Below are 7,110 nucleotides of genomic sequence, written 5' to 3'. Positions count from 1 at the left end.
TTCTATTAGTGTTTGAGTTCTTTTATTGTGAATTGTTTCACAAGTTTTTTACCCGAGCGCGACACATGGTAAATGCAATGCTGTACCAGGTGCGCTACCGAGCAAGTTTACTACATCAGAAAAGCCATATATATGGAGCTGGTTATGTGATGCACACTGTAAAAAATGATTGTGATTTTAACAGTAAAAGACTGTAAAAATGCTACAGTAAAAACCTGTTAATTGGTTAACAGTAAGTTTCCATAATATATTCGGTGAATAAATGTAATTACATTTAACGTAATTTTACAGTAAAATACTGTAAAAAATACGGTCTTTGGAAGTGAAAAAGAAAAAGTCATTGTATAATTTACAGTGAAAAACCGTAAATTGACACTCCCAGAATTCCCTGCATGACACTTCATATTTTGTTTTTTTGTTGAAATAACATGTTTCTTAGTTTTTTTCTTATCAGCTGTGTACACTAGGGTTTAATCTTACATCTAATGTTGTTAAATTAATGTTTATTGCATTATTTCAGTATCATGTGTGTCACCATGATGGGGTTTAGTGTTTGTGTGAATGAGACTGTGCACCTTCTATATATAAGTATTGCCCTCCTCAGCTCGTAGAAAAGCTGTTTATGATGAGCGTTGGTTCATCATGTGACTTTCTCATCACCACCAGTTTTTGGTGGTTATCAGTGCATTACAATGGTTCAAAACAGATATTAGTACTTCAATGTGTTGGTTTATTAACATTACATCAGTTAATGAAATACGGTATTTTATTGTGAATTTAAGTTAAGTCTGTAAAACCTAAAATGTTGCTACCATATTTTTTACGGTGAAGTTCAGGCAACCACAGCTCCTGGTATTTTACCGTAAATGTCACAGATTTTTTTTTACAGTGCAGACATCAAAATGTATTAGTTAACAAGTCATGCAAAAGTGTTTTGAGGTCATAACGTATATTGTCTTTTTTAACTGATAATCTACTCCTATGATTTGTGTGAAAAGCAATAAAAGTTGGTGTTTCACTGACACTGGTCCATTTCAGCTGGAAACTGCAACATTTTTGCAAAAATGTAGGTACAGCCACTTTTATTGAACAATAGTCTGAATAGGACTTACAAACTGAACATTTCATCTGGCACTTTTGTTAAATTCTGTTAACTCAGGGTTTTGATCAGCAACATTACTTCTGGTCTATCACCTTCAGGAAATCTACATTGATCACTGAAAATGCATGTTGACATCAGGGGGTCTTTGAAGCAATGTTTTTCCTAATCAACTGGGAAATTATTTCTGTAGCGGATTAAACATAAATATATTAATCTGGGAGCATTTACACAAGCCAGTCTCATCAGTTGAATTTTTCATAACTCTTGGCTGAACCATATCATTGGTCTATCATGTGATCTGAACCTCTTGCAGTGGTAATTCTGTTGTTCTGGCTTCCAAAACAAATATAGGCTTATTCTTCATTTATTTGTTCCCGTATGTGTTTATGACTCTGTGGCTCCTTCCAAAATTAGTTTATGGAAATTTCTTGACCCACACGATGTCATTGTTGAGGCCTTGTATTACCTAGTTTATGTCTCCATCATTTCTCTTTATTCGTGTACATTCCACATCCTATGTCACTCGCAAGGATGAAGTCCTAATGTCGTCTTCCACCATTAGCGAGCGCCAGTTAGCGAGTTTGACGGCTCTGAGGAACTTTGTGACATTGTTTCTAACGCTCACAAAACACAGAGTGTTAATGACACCGTTGCTCATAGCGATGCACTCGATGATGTAGAAAACGACCAGCGAGTTACGGCCACGCGTGATCAGCGCCGGGTAGAAGTCGCGCAGCAGCGTGAAACTATAATACGGCGCCCAGCACATAACATACGCCACCAGAACCGCGATCAGTGCCATCACCGTCCTGCGCCGCCGCCGTAGCTGTTTACGCAGCTGCTTCGTCGGAAATCCCGGGACGCTCTTGAACCACAGCTCCCTGGAGATCCGCGTGTAACAGACTGACATGGTGACTACGGGCCCCAGGAACTCCACGATGAAGATGAAGAGGAAATAGGAGCGATACATGAGCTGCTGGTCTGCAGACCAGATCTGGGCGCAGAAGATCTTTTTGTCGTGGCCGAGCGTGCTGTGTGGGTATTCGTGCTCTGTAGCGAAGTATGCCGACGGCACCGCGATAAGGACTGGGATTATCCAAACTCCAAAAATAATCCAGTACACTGTCTGATACTTCATACGGGGCTTCAGGGGATGAACGATAGCCATGTACCTGTTGAATACAGAAAATGCTGAGAAAACTGCCTGAATGCAGCAAAAAAAAAAAGATAGTTGCCACAAAATAAATTAAATTTACCCCTTAGTACAAAACTAATTTAAAAGGAAACACGTGTCGCCACATGTAGTGACCAGATTTAAAACGACAACAACAACGTAAATCTTCATGAAAAGCAACATACTGTACCAAGATTTAAATGAAAAGGAATTGGAATTCAAATATTTTTAATGACTTCAATAAGTGCAATTTTTAGCTAGAAAAGGAGTGTTCATCAAAACAAAATTTTGATAAAAGCTTTTTCTGAAAGTTTAAAGTTTTTATATTAAAAGATTTGATATTTATAGATGAACAAACAAACCTGTCTAAAATGACTCCTATTGTACTCATTATATACATTATATATTTTTATATTTAATACATCTATATATCCAGATATATTAATATGATATTTTTCCAGAATGGAATACCTGTTGAACTTCACTGAATTGCAATGCAGTAAATTCCACTTCCTTTAACTCCAGTTCAAACTTCCTGTAGCCAGTTCTTAAATTCTGAATTGCAGAATTTGGACTGGGTCTGGATTTGAATCTGCTTTAGGAAACTGTGAGCATTTGGAATGGATCAGGTGTTTGGTGTGTGGGGGTTTATGGTAGATTTGTATTGGTATTTATGAAACATTTTAAAGCTCAAATCCTCGGAACAGTCCAGTAGTAGAAAATGATTCAGGATTATGGGTCTGGCACACAGCAGTCTATTAACACATACTGACTCTCTGATCTCTCTGTCTGATCTGATCACTGCTCCCCATTCTTAATGAGATATTTCATAACCTTTTGACATTCATGACGAATAACAGGCTCCTCCATCACTTGTTCTCTAAATGAAAGATACAGCACTATTTCTACCCATTTAAACACTGGCCATTTTGATTAACAGCACATCTTTGCCCAGGGCTCTTCTTGTTTTCTCTCATGCACTAAAATCTGTCCCACTGTCTGTAATAATTCTAAATTTATTACTGGTAAATATGAATTTTATTTTTTAACTCATCTGTGTTACTTGAAATTCAGATATTCCAAAGTTCCAAAGAGTTCTGTTCTTCCCAAAGGAAGCCTTTGCAATCTTCACTGGCTCAACAGGGATAACGGAGTCTCTGCTAGATCAGCAGGAGTGAACAGAATGTACTTTCACCCCAAATACATGTGGTTACTGTAATGCATGGGAAGACCAAAGACTTTTTTTTACTTTATTAAATTTACTATTGATATGTATCATCTGTGCTACTTGGCAAGTTCACAAATAAGAAGTCAAAGTTAATGGGAAACAGCATGCCGCGAGTAACAGGTTGGACAATTTCATGAATGGCATTGTAAGATAAGAGCAGCTCTGTTCCAAAACCTAGTGAGCTCACTAAGTAGGGAGCATTTTGAGGCATCATATACACTTAAAAGTAAAGGTTCCTAAAGTTTTTTTTTTTTTTTTTGCATTGATGCCATAGAAGAACCATTTTTTGTTCCCCAACGAACCTTTCAATAAACAGTTCTGAAAAGAACAATTTTTCTTAGTGCAAAGAACATTTTTACAATCTAAAGAACTTTCTCCACTATGAAGAACCTTTTGTGGATTCGAAAGGTTCCATGGATGTTAGGTTCTTCATGGGACCATCAATGCCAACCAAAGAACCTTTATTTTTAAGAGTGTAGAAGTCTTAGTGACACGCTAATATCAAAATCTATAGCAATAAGTTAAACTTACAAGGCTTAATTTCAGGTAGGATGCTGTCTTAGAAGATGCTGCCTTAGTAGACAGCAGGTAGGCAGCTCAATAGGTTTTATTTTATTTTTAAAGTGAATGCTTGTCAAATTATTTGCTGAAATGTGTTTGCGAATAGATTAAGAACCAAACTGCAGCAAGGACTGACTAATGGGTTCACATTAAGATCTTTAGAGGCGATGAGACTGTTGAATGTACTGTACATTGTGTCAAGATGCTAAATTTCTGACTAGCAGACCCGTTGCTGAAGGCTAAATGCAGGATGTTCTGCCTGGCCATTCAAATATTGACATGCTAATTAGCTAGTTTAGCCTCAGGGATTGGCCAAACATGATGCAAGCGCAGTGCAATTCCTCACTGCACCTCAGAAAGCATTTCTTGTGCTCTGAATGTATGAATGAAGTCTGCATCTAATCCAAATTTGAGTCTACTAAAATCTGAACTGAAGTCTCTAACCCTGCCTTCATGTCCTTCTGAGAAGTTCCTATAGTTGTAAGATTGGAAGTCGTAAATATGATTTTGTGCATGTTTAAGTGATTTTGGTTTTTAAAAAATGCACAAGCTGAGCAGTTTCTCTTTTCACGTGGCACTTTTCATGAATATGGTACAAACTTAAAGAGATAAACTATTATCCAACATTAAATTAACTAAATTAGACAACCCTGTTACCAAAGTTAAGAAACCTCTTTAAATAATCTATGGGAAATGTATGTTAAAAACTGCATAAGAGCTTGTGATAGCTGTATGACAGCAGAAATTAGGCCCAAAAAAAGTAACATTTAAAGCTGCGCAGTCCATACATTTTTTTGTGTTCAAAATTTATATAATAATCGAGTACAATCTGAACTGAAGTCTCTAACCCTGCCTTCATGTCCTTCTGAGAAGTTCCTATAGTTGTAAGATTGGAAGTCGTAAATATGATTTTGTGCATGTTTAAGTGATTTTGGTTTTTAAAAAATGCACAAGCTGAGCAGTTTCTCTTTTCACGTGGCACTTTTCATGAATATGGTACAAACTTAAAGAGATAAACTATTATCCAACATTAAATTAACTAAATTAGACAACCCTGTTACCAAAGTTAAGAAACCTCTTTAAATAATCTATGGGAAATGTATGTTAAAAACTGCATAAGAGCTTGTGATAGCTGTATGACAGCAGAAATTAGGCCCAAAAAAAGTAAAATTTAAAGCTGCGCAGTCCGTACATTTTTTTGTGTTCAAACTTTATATAATAATCGAGTACACCATGAATCCATTTTCCAAACCGTGTTTTTGGCTTGTCCTGAATCACTACGGTACACCTATAATAAGTGTTTATATTCGGACTATTTTAGACTGGTTCTGGTAGGTACCGCTGCGGAGTAACCCAGTACCTGCGTGATTCGCCATAGACATAAACCGAGAGAAGTAGTTCCGGCTACAATGTTCTTCCGCAAGACGCACGCAGTTCTGTTTATTAAGCGCTAGAGCGCCAAAAGTTACGGACTGCAGCTTTAATATTAATATTATGTATACTACCATTCAGAAGTTTGGAGTTGGTAAGATTTTTTAATGTTTTTGAAATAATTCCCTTCTGCTCACCAAGGCTGCATTTATTTGGAAAGCGAAGCAGCTTCATTAGGAAGAAAAACAATGCGTTTACAAACGGAGGAAACGGATATGAGCGTTCAGACACACTAGTGTTCAAAGGTTTGGGATCAGTACGATTTATAATGTTACTGACACTCTCTTCTGCTCACCAAGGCTGCATTTATTTGCTTAAAAATACAGTAAAAAAATACGTAATATTGCGAATTATTATTACAATTTAATCACTTTCTTTTTGAACATATTTTAAACTGTAATGTATTTCTGTGATTCAAAGCTGAATTTTCAGCATCATTACTCCAGTCTTCAGTGTCACATGATTCTTCAGAAATCATTATAATATGCTGATTTGCTGCTCAAGAAACATTTCTTATTATCAATGTTGAAAACAGTTAATATTATTTTTGTGGAAACTGAGACATTTTTTTAATAATACTTTGATTAATAGGAAATTCATTTTTGATCAATTTAATGCATACTTTCTGAACGGAATTTAATTTAAAAAAAAAATAAAAATAAAACAAATACACTATTCATAGTAAGTGGCACTTTCTCATAATGACAGGAACCTTTTAAAACTTAATGCACATCATTAGTTCTTCATTTTGTTGCTTTAAATGTGTAATGATGTTTTTTCTGTGTATTTTGGCCTTGTTATGCAGCTACAGCAAATGATGGGAGATTTTGTCCTACAAGTTTGTTTCCTTGTGACCAAAACCAATTTACCATGATTATTTAATAAACATATTGACCCACAGTGTATACAACATTTAGCATCATGCTGCATGAGCTCAGAGAGACAAATGCTCACCTGTCCACCGCGATGGCTAGCAGGGCATTGGTGGACACGTAGAGAGACACAGTCCTAAGGTAGTTAATGGAGACGCAAAGCACAATCCCATGATCCCATGACAGACGCTTGACCACATAATAATCCACCAGAAAGGGACAGCACACAGTCGCCACCAGGAAGTCTGATATTGCCAAGTTGGCGATGAGTAAATTGGTGAGATTCCTTAGTTTTTTGTAGCGTGCCAATGAGGCTATAAAGAGGCAATTCCCAATGCCGCAGACCAGCATGATGCAGACCAGGACCACCGCGATAACGAAAGAATGCTCGTCCCTGAGTCGTGTCTGGGATCTCGTCCACCGGAACCTCGTAATCCAGGGGGATGTCGTAATTGGGCATGAGTTCATGGGGGCTCCCCGATGGGTGGATGAGAGTCCATGTTTTGGTGGAGGTGCTCCTGTTGGCTTCTCCCATCGTCTCTTTTTACTGGTCTGTCAGAGCACCAGAGCAATCATTTGTTGCTGGCTGCAAAATTAAGAAAATAAGTTTCCACAACATACTTTTAAAGAACATTCATTGTTGGACTAGTGTTATCTTAAAAATAAAGGTTCTTTATTGGTATAGATGGTTCCATTAAGAAACTTTTCATTCCAAAAATGGTTCTTTATCGTGGAAAAAGGT

At 37.0% G+C, this 7,110-nt stretch overlaps 1 pseudogene; it reads right to left on the bottom strand.

Annotated features, from left to right (window-relative positions):
• Window positions 1-1,363: 1,363 nt before the first annotated feature.
• On the bottom strand, window positions 1,364-6,903 carry LOC107684320 (prokineticin receptor 1-like; annotated as a pseudogene).
• Between the last annotated feature and the right edge of the window lie 207 nt (window positions 6,904-7,110).

The sequence above is a fragment of the Sinocyclocheilus anshuiensis genome, unplaced genomic scaffold (assembly GCF_001515605.1).
Source record: "Sinocyclocheilus anshuiensis isolate Anshui unplaced genomic scaffold, SAMN03320099.WGS_v1.1 scaffold1371, whole genome shotgun sequence".
Classification (NCBI taxonomy): Eukaryota; Metazoa; Chordata; class Actinopteri; order Cypriniformes; family Cyprinidae; genus Sinocyclocheilus; species Sinocyclocheilus anshuiensis.
This window is presented reverse-complemented; position numbering and strand designations above follow the sequence as displayed.